Source organism: Ictidomys tridecemlineatus, chromosome 8 (assembly GCF_052094955.1).
Source record: "Ictidomys tridecemlineatus isolate mIctTri1 chromosome 8, mIctTri1.hap1, whole genome shotgun sequence".
Classification (NCBI taxonomy): domain Eukaryota; kingdom Metazoa; phylum Chordata; class Mammalia; order Rodentia; family Sciuridae; genus Ictidomys; species Ictidomys tridecemlineatus.
In genome coordinates, this window is record NC_135484.1 from 28773169 (window position 1) to 28792733 (window position 19565).

Sequence of the window (19565 nt, forward strand, 5' to 3'; positions counted from 1 at the left end):
TTGATATCTATAATAGTGACAATAATTGCAAAATTACTCCATGAATTAGGAACTAAATGTAAAGCATAATAGTTTAGATATTGCTTGTCTTTTTTATTATGTTTTTCCAATTGGGTTAGGAATTGATTACTCCTAATTTATTACTATTCCTACGGTATACAATCAATGAGTTGTTTTTGTTTTTGTTTTAATTTTGTTTTTTGCAGTGGTGAGAATCCTACCCAGGGCCTCATGCAGGCTAGGCTAGCACTCTACCAACTGAACTATACCCCAAGCCTTGATAAGTTTTAATGTATTTCATGTTTACATGCATTCCCCAAACACCCATTAGTTCACCAAGTTTTCACTTGAGTCCTGGTTAATTTTGATGTGTATTTCTCAGGTGGGTCTATACTTCTCCTTCTCTCTCTTTACTACCATCTAAGGCTGTTCTACCCATCCTCCACAGTCCCATCCCTCAGTTTGCTGACAGTTCACCTTGTCCCTTTCTCCAAAACCTCTGAGTGGAGTCACAAGTCCACTCATTACCCAATGCCCCCACGTCTGATGGACAGGTAAAGTCTGATTTTCACAGAAATGTAATTATACTAAATGTTTAGAGAAAGAGATAGGAAGGAGTCTCTCAGGAAATTGAACAAAGTGAGATATTTGTAATCCCAAACTTTGTGCTTTCCTGATCTGAAAAGGAGATGAGTCAATTCACTCACTGAACCTGAGGGAAAAAAACAGAAAGAGAGTTGGCCAGGATTTCAGTGTCTGAGACCAGGCTCCTGACTGACTTTCTGACTGTGTATCTAACCCCTCAGTTTCCAGGTTACTTCTTTACCCATTATCACTCCCTCCTCCCTCTTGCTCCAAGTACTCTAGGGAATGGCTTATATCTAGGAGAGTGTTAAATGCCAATTGCAGTTATTCACCAAGTGAGGGAAATAAGTAAGAATTTCTCAAGCCTCTGTTTTAGGGAATGGTGTGTTCCTTGATAGTTCAAGTTAGAATTCTAAATGGACTATTCAGTAAATATATGGTTATAGGGGATAGTTTGAGCATATAGTACTATAATGTAATAGCAGTGACCCTTAAGTAAATATAGATTAGCCTGAGAACAAAACCACCTCTGTCCTTTTGTTCTGTGTTCGCTCTCTCTTTAATTTACTTCTTTTTTGTATTTTATTTATTACTTGAACTTTGAATTTGTTTTCTTTTTGACATAAATAGTAGCCTGCCTGTTTTGAGATGTCTTTAATAGAAAGTGAAAAAAATATCCCCACTTGATATGAGCTTATCCATCAAAATGAATCAAACTTCTCTTTTTAACTGAATATGGTCTCCTCTTTTTTGCATCCTGAGCTCTTAATTTTGTTAATATCCTAGAGTACATTTTTCAAATTGTTTTTTCAAGAAATATAAAATGGGAGATGAATTATCTACATATATAGTTAAAAATATATCAGTTCTCTTTGCATAAGGCCAATTTTTTATTATTTTGACATTACCTATTTGCCTAAAAACATTGTAGAAACTGGTCATCTTTGTCTTCTGACATTTAGTGTTGCAGGAGACACACTAGATATGAGCTGTATGAATATTCTTTTGTACAAATAACCTGTTCAGCCTGTTCATCTATTATAGATTTTATTTTCTTCCGACCTAATATCCTAGTTCAGATTTAATGGCCAACAGGGTAACCATCTTCTCACTGACTTTTTTCCCTTGGTAATTTTCACCCAGATGCTATACTGTTAAGAGGAAATGTAAATAAGACATGAGACAATTACAATATTAGAATTAAATCTTGCCACTTTAAGAACAAGTCCCTGCACCTGCTTATAGGCAGGATTTTATCAGCCTCAGATTAATCAAAGGTCATTGAATCCCAAAAGGCAGGTGTAAAAGTTAGTTAATAGTTAAATCAGTTCAGGTTTGAGAACTGTATTTACTTTAAATGAGGGACTTATTTGCAAATCAAAGAGAAAGCACAACTAGCATAAGGAAATATTTCCCAAGTTAAAACATACGTGCCCTTTAATGTATAATCATATGCATAGCAGAGTCCACAGCTTTCATGTTTTCCGACATAATTAATATGCCTATAAGACATTAAAGCATAGTAAACCATGCTGAATATATAAAGCATTCTTTTTAAAAAATATTTGTTTTTTAGTTATAGATGGACACAACATCTTCATTTTATTGTTACGTGGTGCTGAGGATCGAACCCAGTGCCCCACGCATGGTAGGCAAGCACTCTACCTCTGAGCCACAACCCCAACCCCTATAAAGCATTCTTCGTGATTTGTGGAGTATTGTTTTTGAATCTCTTTTTTTAAATATTTATTTTTTAGTTATAGGTGAACACAATATCTTTATTTTATTTTTATGTGGTGCTGAGGATTGAACCCAGTGCCTCAGGCATGGTAGGCAAGCACTCTACCTCTGAGCCACAACTCCAGCCCCATTGTTTTTGAATCTCTTCCAGTGAAAACTGATATAGTAAATTCAGATTATATCAGTATGGCCTAATTTAAGTGATTGTTTAAATTTTTGTAAATTTTCTACATTTCAAATCTGTAACACTTAACGAATATTACTCATTATTCTTAATCTATTCAGTGATGCTATGACACCTATTAGAACAATTTTTCTATTTAACAAATGAATTTTTGGCACTTTTTAAAAATACAGCTTGCACTTTCACAGACACCTCCATAGCTACCACAATAGTTCAAGTAAAATCTGTCTGAATTTTACCATGATTTTATCAAGATTATACCAAATGTGGAATACTTGCTGTTTGTCTAAGTCTTCCCTTATTATTAGGATTTTAAAATGTCCTTGCTTCATTTGTAATTTAAATATTGATTTATTATTATTTTTTGCTATAAGACCAATTTTGCAAGCCTTTAGCACATTCATTCTGCAGTTATATCCCTTCTAACAGCTGACTGGTAATTTTTTTCCTATAATCTATTAGTTGTAAATATGTATAGACTTAATTTGTCACCTTGAAACTATTTCTAAATGATCATGATGTTGCTTGCCCTTAACACTAAATTTATTCATAAAGGTACCTATCTGAATCATGTAAGTTAAATTTCATTCTGAATCTCTTTTAGATTACAAGAGATCTGTGTTGAATCACAGCCTCTGGGACAGGAGTCCCCTGTGATTCTCCTTTGCAAAGCAGTAGACCTTCTTTTTCCTTTTTCTCCAGAAAAAAGTAAAAAAGATATTTGTGCTTTTTTGCATCATTTTGAGTTGTTGTTAGATTGTTATCACTATTTTGTCCTCTCTTCAGGTTCTCAACATTGCTGTATACTGCAGTTTTACACTTGTTTAACATACTTTATATATAATTTATGTAAATGTGGCTGTTTCATATTTTAATATAATATTTGGGACAGCTTGTTTATGGATAAATACATGAATTCAAGTGAAATGTCTTCAAAGGGTACACTTTATTTTCTAGCATTTTCCAGGAATTCATAATATATAAACTGGGTGAATGTACCCCTATAAAACTCATAAAATAGAACCATGTCCAATCTCTTCCTGTAGGTAATTGCAGGGTGGGGAGGGAACTCATAAACTCTAAGCTTTTATAACTTAAGTCATAAAAGAACCTGTTTTACTTATCAATAAAGTAACAATTCAAAGCAGTTCCATTGAAATTCAAATATAAATGCAAAATATATTCTTTTTTAAGGTGACTTATAGTTATTGGTACTATAACATTTTTCTTAAGTGTCTGCACATTAATTTTTCCCCAGACACTGTAAATTATGAAGTTTATGATAATTTTTCCCCATTAGCATACTCTGCTGACATTTATGTTTTTCTTAGACTCCCCGCCTCCCTTTATCTCCCTAAAATTGGCTTTGCTGAATTTTAATTTTTTTTATCTGAAAAACTTAAAATTCTGAAAATTTCATGTTACTGGAGGACTACATATAACAGTGGCATGAACTCAACTTATTTTCTAAATTATCAGCAGACAGATGTACATTATACACATGACAGAACTATACCAGGCAAAATATAATATATATATATTATATATATAAAAAAAATATATATATATATATGTTTTTCTGTGCCTTTATAAATGTCTTTTAGTATCTCTTGGTCTTATTAGAAAAGTGACCTGTAAACAGTTAAATCCTAATACATGTTCAATAATGAAAGGGACATCATGTCACTAAGGCAGTCTGCACACAAGTATAGCAACATGGAATAGGGTAAATGCTATGGGGATTCCTAGGACTGGGGTGGTTTGGAAAGGCTATTTAGAACAGGCAAGTCCTAACTGGATCTTAAAAGAAGGATGGGATTTAAAAAAAAAATAACAGTGTGACCAAAGTTCATAGAGGAAGAAAAGTACACATAGTTTATAGATGAGTAGATAGTTTGACTAAAGCAGAGTAGATAAAATAGGAGAAAATAAGAAAAGATGATTAGGACATGATTTATAAGGATTATTGGGTATTAGATTAACAATAAAGAACATCAATACAAACACTAGTAAAGCATTTGAACATGATAATAATATGATCAAGGGGGATTTTTTTTTATCTCAGAGCATTTGAATCTATCTCATTTTTTATTGGTACATATTATTTAAGCAGAATGGTGTGCGTCATTATGTGGTATATTCTTACATCCATAAAAACATAACTGGATTCTAATTCGACTCCTCAATACCTCCTCACCCTTTCTTCCACCCTCCCCCAGACCTCAGCATCCCCCTTAATGGTCTCCCTTCTACTTTTATGGCATCTCTTTTGTTTTCCTGGTTTTTCCATCTAGCTTCCACATATGAGAAAAAACATGATACTTGTTTGTCTCCACACATGACTTATTTCACTCAAAATTGTGGTCTCTAGTTGCATCCATTTTCCTGCAAATGACATTCTTTTGTTCTATATGGCTGAATAAAACTTGGTTGTATATATACCACATTTTCTTTATCCATTCATCTGTTAATGAACACCTAGGCTGATTTTCATAACTGATGGGTATGCATGTATCCCTAAAGTATGCTGACCTTAATTCTTTTGAATAAATAATAAGGAGTACTATCGCTGGATCATATGGTAGTTCTATTTTTAGCTTTTTGAGGAACCTTCGTGCTGATTTCCAGAGTGGTATACTATTTTATATTCCCAACAGTGTATATGAGTTTCTTTTTACCTGCATTCTTCCCTACACTTATCATAATTTTATTCTTGATGATTACTATTCTAACTGGAATGAGATAGAATCTCAGTATAGTTTTGATTTGCATTTTTTTGATGGCTAAAGATGTTGAACATTTTTTCACATAATTGTTGGACATTTGTATGTCTTTTGGGAAGTATGTGTTCTGCATTTTTGCCCATTTATTAATTGGGTTACTTGGGGATTTTTAGTGTTGACTTTTGTTTTAACTTTTAGTTCTCTCTATATTCTGGATATTAACCCTCTATCAGAAGAGTAGCTGGAAAACACTTTCTCTCATTCTATAGGTTGTCTCTTCACTGCTGTTTACTTTACTGTGAAGCTTTTTAATTTGTTGTCATCCCATTTATTGATTTTTGCTCTTATTTCCTAAGCCATAACGGTCCTCTTCAGGAGGTCTTTATCTGTGCCGATATATCCAAGTGCAAAATTTCTGGTCTTATACCTAAGTCTTTGATCCATTTTGAGTAGACTTTTGTACAGAGTGAGAGATAGGATCTGTTTCATTCTATAAATGTGCCTTCTATTCTGTTTCATTGCTCTACATGTCTGATTTTTAAATCAATACCTTGTTGTTTTTGTTACCATAGCTCTGTAGTATAATTTGAAATCAGGTATTGTGATGCCTCCAGTGTTAGTCTTTTCACTTAGGGTCTTATTCTGGATCTTTTTTTCTTCCAAGTAAATTTTAGGATTGATTTTTCTAGTTCTGTGAAGAATATCATTGGTGTTTTGATGGGGATTGCACTGAGTCAGTAGATCACATCTTGTAATATTAATTCTGCCTATCCAAGACTATGTGCGGTCTTTCTATTTTCTAGTGTCTTCTTCAGTTTCTTTTTTCAGTATGGTATAGTTTTATTGGAGAGATTTTACACCTCATTTGTTAGGTTTATATCTTGGTTTGGAGGGTTTTATTGTTTGTTTGACACTATTGTGGATAGAATTGTTTTCCTAATTTTGTTCTCAGTGAATTCTTAGAAAAAAGCTATTGATTTTTATATGTTTATCTTGTATTCTACCACTTTGCTGAATTTGTTTATCATCTTTAAAAGTCCTCTGCTGGTACCTCTAGGGTCTTCTAAGTACGGGATAAGGCAAATGGGAACAATCTGACTTCCTTTCCTATTTGTATCTCTTTTGCTTCTTTCTCTTGCCTAATTTCTCTGTCTAAAATTTCAAGTACTATGTTGAATAGAAGTGGTAAGAGTAGACATCCTTAACCAATTAATATTAGGAGTACATTAAAAGGATCATACATCACGATCAAGTTGGTTTTATCCCAGAAATGTGAGGATGGTTCAGCCTATAAAAATCTGTAAATGTAATACACCACCTAAATAGAACCAAGAACAATAACCATATGATCAGCCTAATAGATGCATTAAAAGCTTTCAACAAAATTCAACACCCCTTCATTATAAAAAAAAAATCCCTGAAGAAAGTAAGGATAGAAGAATTCATCTCAACATAATAAAGTCTATATATGACAAGGCCAACATTATACTGAATGAGGAAAAACTGAAAGTATTTCCCCTAAAGTCAGGAACAAAGTAAGAGAATAATGTTTTAAAAGATTAATATAAAGCATCTCATGAAATGAAAGCAGGTGAGTGAAGAAAAAAAGAAGGTAAATGAGCTGTGAGCTACTGAAATCCATGTTTAAGGTGATAATAGTCTGAATAAGAAACCATGAAAGTGGAAATGAAAAAGATTTGAAGATTAGAACTGATTAAAGTGTATCTCTTTTTAAAGTCTATATTTAAAAGGTTAGATGAAGAGCCCTCATAAGAAGACACTGGGGAGAAAAGAGAAACAAGAGATTAGGAATAGTGTAATATCTTGAAAACTTATGAGATTTTATTGGAGATTTTTAGTGTGGAAAACTCTAAAAACCTTCAGAAGTGGAAAGAGTTTTTGTCTGGAAGACTGGAAACTGGGATCCTAGACAAGGAAGCTGGTTTCACACTAAGAGGTGTGATGAATCAGAAGTAATCGAAGAAGCCTATTATGAGAAGTAGATGGAAAATAGAATAGTAGTTAATTTTGCTTTGTATATATGTTTCTAATTTATTTCAGAAAAGAAAAAAAAGCATTATGCCAAATGAGCTGCAATGAGACTAATCTATATAGAATATGTAGTAAATATTTTCTTTTTTCACATTTTTTAAAACTGAAAAATCAAAATCTGTTAGTTGTGTAAAAAATTTTTGTTCAAACTAAACATTTTCCATATGAAAGGAAATATCCAGCAATATGAATGGAGCAGGAGAAAGATGTAAACTGCACATTTTAGCATTTGACAGAAGAGTAGAGATCAGTTGTGGCAAGTTCCCTTGGTAATAAGGGACTTAAATTTTCTAATTGGTAAAGTGAAAAAAGTTGAAGATTAAAGTCTAAAGTTCTATAAATCTTTTCCTGCTGCACTTGTTGCTCCAGGGCAATGTATTGAAGCAGAAAAAAGTCTGCTAATCATCCTTTAAATGGTCACTGTTCATTTCACTCATTCTTCCTATTATCAGACTCGAATCCACTTCTAGGTATACATAAGGCAGTTGGGTTTACCAAGTCAAGTAACGAATACCCAACACTGTTGTTGCTGTTGGAAATTTCATGCTGCTTAATAAGTGATGATAGGTTAGTTGTCTTCAGTAGATCAAAAACTAAGGGACAGCCTGACCACATGGTGCACTCCTGGAATCCCAACTACTTGAGAGGCAGAAGCAGGAGAATCACTACCCGCTGGGCATCATACTGAGACCCTGTCTCAAAAATAAGAGTCCCTTCATTGCAGACTGCAGGACCTGGTATTTCCTAATGTGTAATGAAATGATGCCCAACTTCCGGATATGGTGTCCAGATAGCTCTGCAGCTCAGCCAGTGTAGGAGTAGTTCAGTATGAAAGAGGGATGGTGCTGCTCAGGCTGTGGAGTGTGCTATCAAACAAACACCCAGAAATCTTTTTGTTCATTTCAAATTTCACTAGTTTTCCTAATACAAGGAAAGGGATGCTTAGTTATATACTCTTGGTAGAAGTTGAAGAATAGGATAATTAAAACCATAAATCAAGGACAATTCAAAAGAGCGTAAATATTTTTAAAACAATACTTGTAAGCATAGAAAACCAAAAGAAATTAAAATCATTCCATTTTAAATTCTTGATAAATTAAATCTTTTAGAAGACTTAAGTGCTGAGTACAGTATCTAACACACAGCAATTAAGTAGCCACTAACCTGATTACTATTACTATTAATAGTAACCAGATTACTATTACTCTCAATGCAAAGCTATGTTTTTATCCTTGGTGGATCTCATCAAATTGTTTTTGACCTACTGTCAAGGCTTTCAAAATTCTTTTGATTTTTTTTCTATGGCAATAACTCTCCCAAACCATAAAACAAATTTTATAATATTCCTTATAAATTGTCTTTATTCAAAACATTAGAAAAACAACAAGCAATGTACACAATCAAAATAGCAATTATTTCTTTTTAAAAAACATTTATATTGTTGATGGACCTTTATTTTTAATATTTATTTTTCAGTTTTTGGTGGACACAACATCTTTATTTTATTTGTGTGTGGTGCTGAGGATCTAACCCAGCACCCTGCGCATGCCAGGCTAGTGCACTACCGCTTGAGCCACATCCCCAGCCCCGGACCTTTATTTTTTATTTATTAACTTATTTATATGTGGTGCTGAGAATCGAACCCAGTGCCTCACACATGCTAGGCAAGCACTCTACCACTGAGCCACAATCCCAGCCCCACAATTATTGCTTTACCTTCAATTGATTTAAGTTTTTACATGTTGTGTTTGAGAGGTATTATTACTTAATAGTAATTTCAGTTTTATATAGTATTTAAACAAAACTTTTACTGCACATCTTTTAAAATAGGATTTGGTGATTACTTTTTTTTTTTCTTTCCCAAAAAGCAAAATAAAATTTGGTTACCTGAAAGAAGCATTGAAATGTCTATAGCGGAAACCAAAACTTAAATTGATCATGTCATAAAAGAAATCATTGGGGAAAAAAATTGACATTCCTCATTATAGAAATATAATATTCCATTTGGGTAGAAATTTAAACAAAAGTTTTCAAACTAGCTGTTTTTCTTTCTTAAATGAACATCTACCACCTGCTACTACTAATATTCCATAGATTCTTATTTTGTCATACACAAGTCTATAAAGTACCATCTTCCTGTAATGCTCTTTATTCTGCCATCATCTCAGTGTCTCCAGCAGTGAAATCAGTTTTTGACAGATGGCCCCATAGCAGTCACTAACACAGACACCTCTTGGTATAATCAAATAATTGGCTCACAGATTAGCTAGATGCTTAAAGATTAAGTGAGGTAAATCCCTAGAGGAAATAAGACATTCTGTTTTTATTGGAACTTTATAAAGTTTTCTTGTCACCATATCTGTGGCTGGTTATATCTTATGGCACCATGGACACTTTTCTCTGGGAGCACTTTTATATTTAGATAATATTTTATCAGACCCAGAAATGAATGTCTTCAGAAATAGAGTTGGAGTCAGTAGATCCTTATTTTATTTGAAAACAGGGTAACATTTATGATTATAGGTGTTCCATAGAAATATTTTACTATAAAATACTATTCTTCTGTGATAATTTGAAGAGCTTCAAGAGTTGAACAATAATAATTAGCCCTAACATTTATTGAGTACTTCTTGTGTATGAGACACTGTGGAAAGTGTTTTATGTGGACAATTTCACTTGAACATCATACTTCTATAAGATATAGGTATTCTTATCACCACTTGTCAATGGAAAAATCAAGATGAAGGGTTTATATGGATCATCTGGAAACAGTTAGATTTGGTTAATGCATTATGATAGACTAACCAAACACCTTAATTCTAAAAACAAAATCAACGTATGTAAATAAATTCTTAATGTCACTCAATAGCACAAGACAAATTTTGTGGAAATTAGGAGCGGTTCAGATAATAAAAACAGCAGTTAACACTTGTAAAACCATTTATGTTTTTAAAAACTCTATATACTATATGTTATTCCATCTGATCTGTGTAACATTACTGTTAATGAAATTAGGCAGAGGGTATAGTAACAGAGGCTGTAGATAGCTGAGCTCCCCTGAAGGAAGAGCAGAACAAAACAACAACAAAAAGGTCAAGAAGACTTGGACTTAAGACAGCCCAGAACAGATTCCTCCCTCTTAATAAATCTACCAGGAAAATATGTAAGAGAGTGAGTTTCTAAAATATTGCTTGGAAAACATCCTGTCTACCCACTAAGAAGTTTCAGACAGATAATGGTTTGAGGTTAGTGAACAGAATTTTAGCTGATTTCCTGGGAAGAGTAGTGCTTCAGTTTTAATAGCTGTGGGTGGATTAAAGTAGCAAGAGAGTAATCTGGATGTGAGAAGGGGATCTTGGGGCTTGGTGGGAAGAAAGAGGCCCAGAAGCTGTGGTTTTTCTAGTGCACTGGCAGAATCACCTGTGACCTTGAGAAAGGAAATTACAAACACCTGCTACACTTCAAACTATGCTACCCACATGCCACAGACAGCTGTTTGAAGAACAGGAGTAAAGGAATGAGAAGGTAGTTATGAGTGTCACCCAAGAATTAGGTGAGGGGGCTCCTTCTGCTCTTCCTTGAGACCTACTTGGAAATCTCACTGATTCTTAAATTTCTTCTAATAATACTTAAGTGTGAATGATTCCCAAGATGATGTTCTAATCTTAATTTTTCTCTTCTTTCTCCATTATACTAGAAAACTCTTTATGATCAGTTCTTAGGCTGTTTAGTAACCTAGAGAACAAAAAATGAGTACAGCTCAGTAAACTTCTGTCCTCCAAGGCCTTCACTGTGTCTTTCCACTTTAATTTGTTGTCACTGGTACCACCAGCTGCTCGGTTCTTACCAACAATACCTTGGTAATACATTAGGCTAATCTGGTTCTTTCATGCCCCACATATGTTGCTTTCTCCATCCATTGTATTTCCCCAGTCTACTCTTTTATTCCATTATCATAGCCAGAATCAGGATTACCCTCTTGGACATGGAAAGCTATAGTCTCTTTGTATTTTTGCTTGTACTGTTGCTTTTTTTCATCATAAGCATCTTTGCCTCCAATTAACAATCTTTCTATGATTTTTATAACAGCTTTATATAAATATAGTTTATATAACATAGAATTCTCCTTTTAAAATATACACTTCAGTGATTTTTACTATTTAGAGAAATACAAAACCATCACCACTATTTTTAAAATACATCCATTGCCCCCCCCTGCAAAAAAAAATTCCCAAATATATTAGTAGTTACTTCCCTTCATTTCTTTCTCCCCTCTCTCCCTGAGAGCTGTAACTACTCTCTCTCTCTGTATGGATTTACGTATTCTGGATGTTTTATTATAAATGTAATCATACACTGTGGCCTCCTGTGTCTAGCTTCCTTCACTTGACATGCTTTCAGGGCTCATCCTTGTTGTAGCATATATAGAATTTCCTTTCTATGGCCAAATAAAATCCTATTATTTCAATGTATACCACATTTTGTTTATCCATTATTCCATTTTGGGTTACTTCCATTTAAATCTTGTGAATACTAACTGCTATGTGAACATTCATGTACAGTTTTTTTCGTGTATGTAAGGTTTCAGTTTTCTGGAAATTTAGGAGTAGAACTGCTGCATCATAACATTTTGAGGAACTGCCAAAATATTTTCTAAAGTACCAAAACTGCTTTAAATGCCCTCAAGTGAATGAGAGTTCCAGTTTTTGCACATCCCATTTGTTATTATCTTTTTTTTTTATCTCCTAAATTTGATTTGCATTTGCCTAATGACCAATGGTGTGAGCATCTTTTGAAGTTCTGTGAGTATGTCCGCTTTGGAGAAATGTCTAATTCAAATCCTTTACCTCTCTTCTAAATGAGCAAATTATGTTATATTTTATTGAATCATATAAATTAGACATATTTTTAAATTAACATTGTATGTGTAAGAGATAGATTCTGAGTTTATTTTATCAAACCTAAATATGAATTTTTTGGAGTTGAAGTTATAAGACATATGTAATTTAGTTTATGGTCATATTTATTTCTGAGTAATACAGAAAGCACTATTATTTTATAACACTCAAAAGAATTTTAGGAGTTGAATAATAATTATACCTTACTCTTTTTAAATATTTTTTTAGTTGTAGATGCACACAATATTTTTTTTTATTTGTTTATTTTTATGTGGTGCTGAAGATCGATCCCAGTGCTTCATGCGTGCTCAGGCAAGTGCTCTACCACTGAACCAAACCCCAGACCCTATTCCTAACTCTTAATTGAGTACTTACTATGTGCCAGACACATCAGATATAAATTTATTTATGAATTATATGAAATAAATTGCGTACTTATGAAAGCTGTATATAGGACACATTTAGATTTTTGTATCTAATTAAGTTTATCTTTTTATTACTGACTTGTAAGAGTTCTTTGTCAACTGTAGATACAGGTTCATATTAAATACACAGATTTAATGGATACAAGTTCTTATTAAATACACAATTTGCAAATATTATCTCCCATTCTGTAGGCTTTCTTTTCTTTTTCTTGATTATATCCTTTGAAGCACAAAATTTTGATAAATTCCAATCTATCTACTTTATCCTTTTGTCACTTGTGCTTTTGAATTCATATCTAAGAACACATTGCCTGATCCAGAGTTACAAAAATTATATTCCATATTGCCTTATGAAAGTTTTATAAATACATTAAGTCTTATAAGCCATTTTTAGTTAATTTTTATATATGGTGTGAATTATGGATCCAACTTTATTGTTTTGCACTCGGCAATCCAGTTGTTGTAGCCCTATTTAGTCAAAAAAGTGGGGATTTTTTTTCCTCATTTTACAATCTTAGCACCTTTCATGAAAATTAGTTGACCACAAATGTAAGGGTTTATGACTAGATTTTCAGTGTGTTCACATTGATTCATATGCCTATCCTTATGTCACCATTACACTGTTTTATTTTTTGTACCTTTGTAGAAATTTTAGAATCAGAGTATTTTCTACAACTTTATTCTTTTTAGAAATTGTTTTGGCTATTGTAGATTCCTTGAATTTTCTGATCATCTCAATTTTTGCAAAGGTTTTTGTAGGAATTACGATGAATTATAGATAACATTGTAAAGATGTTATCTATAAGTTCATCATAATTCCTATATATTCTCTTCCCATATATTGGTAAAAATATTTCCATTTATTTAAATCTTAAAATCTTTTTCAAGAATGTTTGTGGATTTTAGCATATCAGTCTTAGACCTCTGTTGTTATATTTATTGTGATGCATTGTAAAGGCAATTGGTTTTATAGTCAGATTATTCACTGCTTTATTATGTATCCTACATTTAAGGATATATGTTTTGTTGTTATTCATTTATTCCTCCATTATTCATGTTTTTGTTAAAATTGGTGGGGGTTTTACTATACTATTTTAATTCTCTTTTCCTTTTAATATTTCCTTGGGTTGGTTTCTTTTTATTTTTATTTATTAATTTATTTATTTATTCTAATTAGGTATATATGACACCAGAATGCCTTTTGATTCATTGTACACAATTGCAGCACAACTTTTCATTTCTCTGGTTGTACACAAGGTAGCATTTCACCATATGTGCAGTCATGTGTGTACCTAGGGCAATGGGGCAATGATGTCCATCTCATTTCACCATCTTTTCTACCCCCGACCCCCTTTCTTCCCCTTCCTCTCCTTTGCCCAATCAAAGTTCCTCCATTTTTCCCATGCCCCCCCCATTATGGATCACCATCCACATTCAACCTTTGGTTTGGGGGATTGGCTTACTTTGCTTAGCATGGTATTCTCCAACTCCATTTATTCACCTGCAAATGCCATAAGCGTATTCTCTTTAATACTGAGTAATATTCCTTTGTGTATATATACATCACAGTTTCTTTATTCAACACTATGTCCAGATGAATCTGAATTTTTTATGAATTTTTTATTCATCTATTGAAGGGAATCTAGGTTTGCTTCCACAGTTTAGCTACTGTGAATTGAGCTGCTATAAACATTGAAGTGGCTGTGTCACTATAGTATGTTGATTTTAAATCCTTTGGGTATAGACCGAGGAGAGGGATAGCTGGGTCAAATGGTGGTTCCACTCTTAAGTTTTCTACGGAATCTCCATGCTGCTTTCCAGATTGGTTGCACCAATTTGCAGTCCCACCAGCAATGTATGAATGTGCCTTTTTTCCCACAACAATGTGCCTTTTTTCCTCACCAACACTTGTTGTTGTCTGTATTGATAACTGCCATTCTGACTGGCGTGAGACGAAATCTTAGAGTAGTTTTGATTTGCATTTCTCTAATTACTAGAGATGTTGAATATTTTTTATATATTTGTTGATCAAATGTGTATCTTCTTCTGAGAAGTGTCTTCAGCTCCTTAGCCCATTTATTTATTGGGTTGTTTGAGGGATTTTTATGTTAAGTTTTTTGAGTTCTTTATATCTCCTGGAGATATAAAACATGCTTGTGGCAAAAATTTGCTCCCAAACTCTTCACCTCATTGATTGTTTCTTTTGCTGAGAAGAAGATTTTAGTTTGAATCCATCCCATTTATTGATTCTTGATTTTATTTCTTGCACTTTAGGAGTCTTGTTAAGGAAGTTGTGGCCCAATCTAACATGATGAAGATTTGAGCCTAATTTTTCCTCTTTTAGGCACAGGGTCTCTGGTCTAATTCCTAGGTCCTTGATCCACTTTGAGTTTTGTGCATGGTAAGAGATAGGAGTTTAGTTGCATTGTGCTGCACATGGATTTCCAGTTTTCCCAGCACCATTTATTGAAGAAGTTATCTGTCTCCACTGTATGTTTTTGGCACCTTTGTCTAATATGAAATAACTATATTCTGTACCATTGGTCTACATGTCTGTTTTGGTGCCAATATCATGCCTTTTTTTTTTTTTACTATAGCTTTGTAGTATAGTTTAATGTCTTGTATTGTGATACCTCCTACTTTACTCTTCTTGCCTTAGATTGCTTTGGCTGTTCTGGGTCTCTTATTTTTCCAAATGAATTTCATGATTGCTTTTTCTATTTCTATAAGGAATGACATTGGAATTTTAATTGGAATCACATTGAATCTGTATAGAACTTTGGGTAGTATGGCCATTTTGACGAGATAAATTTTGCCTATCCAAGAGCATAGAAGATCTTTCCATCTTCTAAGTTTCTTTCTTTAATGCTTTGTAGTTTTCATTTTGAGGTCTTTTACATCTTTTATTAAATTGATTCCCAAGGTTTTTTGGTTTGTTTGGTTTTTTGTTTGTTTGTTTGTTTGTTTTTGAAGCTATTGTGAATTGGGTAGTTTTCCTAATTTCTCTTTCAGAACATTCATCACTGATGTATTGGGTTGTTTTCTTAATAGTTACACTTTAGTATTATACTTAACATGTTAAAATAATCAGTTTGGATTAATAACAACTTAATAGTATATATAATCTTCGCTCTAATATAGTTTTTTCCCCTCTGCATACTTTGTGCTATTATCCTCTTACAAATAACATTTTTATATGTTGTAAAGCCCATCAGCATATTTTTATAACTATTTCTTTTTTAATATTTTTATTAGTTACTGATGGACCTTTATTTATTTATTTGTTTATATGTGGTGCTGAGAATCGAACCCAGTGCCTCACACATGCTAGGCAAATGCTCTACACTGAGCTACAACCCCAGCCCTATAATTATTTCTATACAAAGTTGTTTTCTAAGTCAGATGAAGAAAAAAGTAGTACAAACAAAAATATGTGTGCTTTATATTTATTAGGTAATTATCTTTATTGGTGTTCTTGATTTCTTCATGTAGATTTGAGTTATCATCAAGTGCTCTTTTATTTCAGCCTGAAAGACTTGCACCAGTTTTTCTTGAAGGACAAATTTTATGGCAATAAACTCTCTGATTATTTATCTTAAAATACATTAATTTTTTTCTTCCTTTTCAAAGGATAGTTTGTTGCATGTTGAATTGTTAGTTGAGTCTTTTTGTATCATTCTACTAACTTCTGGCCTCCACATTTTCTGATATTTACTTATCTCTGCTAAGTGATAAGTTGTTTTTTTTCTCTCTGTTTTTAAGATTATCACTTTAGTTTTCATTTTCAACAGTTTGATGTCTTGATGTGAATCTTTTTTAGTCTTTTCTTTCCTCCACATTCTCTCCCTTCTGTTTTTATGATATGCACAAATCAGTACATTTGATGGTGTCTATAAGTCTCTCAGACTTTCTTCATTTTAGTTCACTAATTTTCTTTCTGTTCCTCAGACTAGATAGTTTCAATTTATTTTTCTTGAAGTTCACTGATTCTTTCTTCTGCAAGTTCAGATCTACTGTTGTATCCCTCTAGTAAATACTGTTCTTTTTAATCTCAGAATATTATTCAGTTCAGAATTTGAGGGGATTTTTAAAATGCTCTTTCTGTTGATATTTTCTATTTGGTGAGAGATTATTTTCACACTCTCTTAATTGTTTAGACAGATTTTCTCTTAAATCTTTGAACAGCTTTATATTGCTAATTCAAAATCTTTTGTCTAGTAAGTCCAACATCTGGATTTTCTCATAAATAATTTCTACTAACATTTTTGGCTCCCTGTTTGGTTATATTTTTCTGTTTCTTAGTGGCTTTCATAATTTGTTGTTGTTGTTGTTGTTGATAACTAGACATTTGAGACAATATAATGTGACAAACGTGAAAATCAAGTTCTCTTGAGTCCCAACTCATGTCACCACCAAGGTAGATGCAGTGTTAAACAGTTATCATTGACTGTTTTTGACAAATGCCCTAGGACTACAATCTTTCATATAGCATACTCTGAGTCATGTCTAATAAAATGACACCTGAGAATGGAGGTTTTCTGGGAGCTGCTCCACAGTCTTAGAGTTATGTTTCTCTGTAAATGGAACTTTGGAGGCACTCAACCTATCTGTCCTCTCCACTGACTGCTAGGCAACTATATTTCATAGCTATTATATTTTTGAGACTGTTGGCTTTCAAGCATACCGTAGAGCTGGCAAGGAAGCACTGGGAATGTGTCAACTTAAAATACAAACTTTGCTCTTTTTACCAAAATGCAGCTGCTTTTTCTTTCATACATAACATTTGGTTTGTTACAAGCCTTTGGTTAATTTTCAGATTTCTGATATAGTTGATTAGGAAGAATTTTTACAGTGTTCTTGACTTTATGCAGGAGCCAAATTTTATGATTCCACCATTCTAGAAGTGATTCCCTTCTGCTCATATATTCTGAAGCTCATGGTTTTACATTTGCTTCTTAAGATTCTGTTTGCTACTTTCTATGTAAAGTAATTTTTGGCAATTTTTAGAGTCCCCTACTCAATAGTCTATACTCCCTATGTATCAAAATTAGGATTATACACTGAAGTGGGAATGTCTTATCCTTTCTAATATTATATCTTCATCATCTTCTTCATTAAACCAAACACATAAGCATATATGTGAACTTTTCCAACAATTTTTGGATTGACATTGAAATTAGAAATATATAGTACTCAGTGTTTTAGTGACAAGCGCAGTTAATTATTGATGTCTGGCTATTAACCTTTTTCATGTAAAGATACTATTCAAAATTTATGTTTTTCAACTTTCTATTATTGTAATAAATTTCCCAAGATACCAATTAAAAAGGGGAAACATTTGTTTGGCTCACAGGCTTGGATGGTTTTAGTCCATGATTGGTTGGCGCTATTGCTTTTGGGCCTGTTGTAAGACCATATGCCGTGAAAGAAGTACATGATAGTAGAGGGAGATGCTCATCTCCTGACCAGGAAGCAAAAAAGAAAGAAGAGATTGATGTTCTACAAACTCTTTAAGGGCATGCCCACAGCAATATAAGATGGCCCACTGAGTCCCATCTTTTAAAAGTTCTAGCACCTCCTAGTAGCATCTTGGCTGGGTACCAAGTCTAACACACATGAGTTTTAGGGAATACACATATCCTAATGATTGCATTCTACCTCTGATCCCCAAAGGCTCATGTCTGTCTCATAATGCAAAATGCATTCAGTCTATATCCAAGAATCTCCAGTCTTAGCTGTGCCAACATTGCTAGTCCAGTGTGTGCTCTGAGACTCAACCCAGCCATGAGTCCCTGTAAAAATCAAAACATGTTATATACTTCCAAGATACAATAATGCAGGTAAACATTTCCAATCTAAAAGTAGTAAATAGGCATAGAATGTAGTAATCGGATCAAAGCAAGGTCAATAAAAATATATATTTTATAATCTTTTTTGGCATATGATCTAAATAAACACTTCTGAAAAGAAGAAATACAAATGGTCAATAAATATATGGGGGGAAGCGCTCAATATCATTAACAATCATGGAAATGTAATCAAAACTGTAACAAAATATCATCTTATCCCAGTTTGAATAATTAGTATGAAAAAATTCATAATAACAGATGCTAGTAAGAATGTGGACAAAAAGGAACCATTATACACAGTTCGTAAGAATGTAAATTAGTACAACTATGGAAAATGGTATGGAGAGTTCTCAGAGAAGCACAAAGAGAACTACCATTTAGTAGTTGCATTCCTAAGTGTATATTCAAATTAAAAGAAATCAGCATATAAAAGAGATACCAAACATCCATATTTATTACAGCACTATGTACAATAGCTATGTAATCAGCTTAGCTATCTATCAACAGATGAATGAATAAAGAAAATGTGATATAGATAGATACATAGGAGTAGAGATATATGTATGTGTATACACACACACACACACACACAAACACTGAAGTATTATCTAGCCATAAAAAGAGTGAAATTCTGTTGTTTGCAGTAAAATGAATGATACAGAAACTTCTTACAGTTTTAGAGGCTAGGAATTTCGAGATCAAGGTGCCAAACATGACCCCACCCTACTCCCTGAGCAATATCAGGGAAACATCAAGACATCACATTAAACATAATAAACCAGCACAGAAAGTTAAGTATTCTTGAGAATATGTGGAAACTAAAAGAAAAAATGAGTAAAAAAAGTTAACCTTAAAGGAGAAGAGGGATGATTAGGGATTGCGAAGGAGAGCAAGGGTAAAGAAGGCTGCATGTACATGATTAATTCATGATATAGGCATATATGGAATATCACAGTAAACCCCACTAATCTACAATAAAAAATAAAATTTTTATTAGAATCTTTTCAATAAGACACTGAAGATTTACTATAACAAAGTATGTGAGTTGTGATATCCAATAAGAAAAGGTTTAATTGGTACCAGTTATATTTGAGCTACTGTAACAAAAT

General features: G+C 33.1%; 1 protein-coding gene across 1 annotated transcript in view; it reads left to right on the forward strand.

Annotated features, from left to right (window-relative positions):
• The window catches only part of LOC144364801 (jouberin-like), a 64851-nt gene that overhangs the window by 4937 nt on the left and 40349 nt on the right, over positions 1-19565 (forward strand). The window lies entirely within an intron of this gene.